We start from the raw sequence: 2,763 nt of genomic DNA, 5'->3' as shown, positions 1-2,763 counted from the left end.
CAGATGAATGGATAAAGAAGATGTGGCACATATATACAATGGACTATTACTCAGCCATGAAAAGAAACGAAATTGAGTTATTTGTAGTGAGGTGGATGGACTTAGAGTCTGTCATACAGAGTGAAGTAAGTCAGAAAGAGAAAAACTAATACTGTATGCTAACACATATATATGGAATCTAAGAAAGAAAGAAAGAAAAAGGTCATGGAGAACCTAGGGGCAAGACAGGAATAAAGACACAGACCTACTATAGAATGGACTTGAGAATATGGGGAGGGGGAAGGGTAAGCCGTGACAAAGTGGCATGGACATATATACACTACCAAACTTAAAATAGATAGCTAGTGGGAAGCAGCCACATAGCACAGGGAGATCAGCTTGGTGCTTTGTGACCACCTAGAGGGGTGGGATAGGGAGGGTGAGAGGGAGGGAGATGCAAGAGGGAAGAGATATGGGAACATATGTATATGTATAACTGATTCACTTTGTTATAAAGCAAAAACTAACACACCATTGTAAAGCAATTATACTCCAATAAAGATGTTAATAAATAAATAAATAAATAAATAAATAACTGAGTACAAGATCTTGGGTTAAAAAAAAAAATCACAAACCCTGGCAACAGTTATATTAGTAGGAACGAAATACTTTCATTAAAACCAAAACCTGAGACAATGTAACCTATGTTTTGTCTAGATCTTATAAATATTCCTCATCTGTTTCAAAAAAGAGAAAAGCAGGTAACTTTAATATTTGAATATTAAAAGACCTTACAAACATTTTTTAATAGTAACTTTTAGAATATATCACCTCTTCATATTAGTGAACTCTGCATTTTGACCTATTCCATTATCATCAAATTTACCTGCTTTAATATAACAAATTTAAAACATGTTTAAATTTTCCCCTCAAATTAGAGTATTGAAAAATCTGTTCCACCTGTTTGTCTTTACAATTTACAATTCCGGGTGAAAATTTAATACCTTATAGATATCTGTGAAAAACAAATCATACAATTTAGTTTTCTTTGCAAGGAATATTAAGTAAAACAACTGAAATAAAACAACTCCTGCAGTGTATGGCACAAAACATAAATTTAATAAATGCATAAAATTTCTAAAGTGAAATTTATAAATAATAGATAAATTTTCTATAAAAAGTATAACTCCTTTCCACCTAATTATTGTTTCATGCTAAAATTGTTCTTATTTTATATTTCAATGTTCCTGGAATTGTCATCACAATTATGCTGAAAGAAAAATAATTATTTCTTTTTAAAATGGTATACTAGAGAAATTTTGAAAATTCTCTATTTTTTTTTTATTTTACTAGATTTTAAATGCTTTGATTTTTTTTTTTTTTGTCCTTTTTGTCTTTTAAATACAAAGTCTTAGCTGTCCCAGTGCCCAAAGTCTTCCCTTCCACTAAGGTCCAGTAGAGTCTGAATCTTCAATCAGAACCTCTGTGGTAGCAGCGAGTATATCCGAGTTCATGACCAGTCCTTCAGTGCCTCCACTGCTGCCACTTCACACAACGATCTTCCCATCAGCCATCAGGCTCACCGGTTCCTTCCCACTACAGTATGACTTTGACATCCCTTCAGTCCCTTCAGCTTCTAGCAGGAGGCACTCTCCAGAGGTGGAGTTTCCCAAGGGCTCAGGAAGAAGAGGAAGATCCTGACCGTCTGCAGATTGTGTCATGACTCTGGATTAGTGCCCAAGATATCTGTGCTGGTGATGAGGGCGCCTGCATTGGCAGCCAGAGCTTCGGCAATCAGCACCTCAGGGTGGCTTTTTGCTTTGTGAGCCACTACGCTGTCCTTCTTCTCAAATTTTTTGCCACAGATATTGCAAGAAAACTGGTAGAAGGAGTCTGCATCATGCTTCTTCATGTGCCAATTAAGGGATGCCTTTTGCCGACAAGTAAATCCACAGATCTCGCATCTAAGGAGAGTGAAAAAGGAAATGGCTGATCAAATAGAGAAATAAAGAGACCTCTCATTTAGGGTCAGGGTGAGAATTTAGAGGTCACAGTTATAAGCAACAGTTAGTAATATATACTTCTTGTGAAAGATTAGGAAAAGTTAATAGGCAGAAAACTAAACTGTTTTCCTCTTTCTGTTTGTTTGAAAAAGAGGAAAACAAAAGAAAAACGTGACTAAGTAGCTCCCCTAATCAATACCCACTCTTTAATTCGGTAAAAGTAAAATAGCAGTGCCAGCTGAAATGTTCGTAAAGGGTCTAACCCTCAAGTGGCGTACATGCACTTAGACCCCAGATGTTCACCAGTAAGTAAGTACTCACTGTAATGGTTTCTCGCCAGTGTGAATCATCCGGTGCACTGCCAGATTGTGGGAACTCTTGAAGGCTCGAGCACAGTATTCACAGATATAATCTCGTTGATCTAAGAAGAAAAATAATGTGGTTATTTAGTGTTCCATTTAGAATCCCTCTGAAGTATTTTTTCCTAGCTTACAACAAGTAAGCAGATTATCAGGCAGGTGAATTTAGAGGAAAAGCAATACTGTTTTTAATGTATAAGCACTTTGGATAAACAAAACTTAAAAGTAAATAAAATCATTTTTATCTCTTTTTAGTCCATTCATTCAGTAGCATATGAACCTATTTAAAAAAATAAAAATAAAAAACACAGCTAGACAGAAATACGAGAACTTTTTTCTTTTTTTTTTTTTTTTTAGATTCCATATATATGTGTTAGCATACAATATTTGTTTGTCTCTTTCTGAGTTACTTCACTATGTAT

At 35.1% G+C, this 2,763-nt stretch overlaps 1 pseudogene; it reads right to left on the bottom strand.

Moving 5' to 3' along the window:
• Positions 1–1,424: 1,424 nt before the first annotated feature.
• On the bottom strand, positions 1,425–2,523 carry LOC102979286 (E3 ubiquitin-protein ligase ZFP91-like; annotated as a pseudogene).
• Between the last annotated feature and the right edge of the window lie 240 nt (positions 2,524–2,763).

The sequence above is a fragment of the Physeter macrocephalus genome, chromosome 7 (assembly GCF_002837175.3).
Source record: "Physeter macrocephalus isolate SW-GA chromosome 7, ASM283717v5, whole genome shotgun sequence".
In the NCBI taxonomy this organism is placed as follows: domain Eukaryota; kingdom Metazoa; phylum Chordata; class Mammalia; order Artiodactyla; family Physeteridae; genus Physeter; species Physeter macrocephalus.
This window is presented reverse-complemented; position numbering and strand designations above follow the sequence as displayed.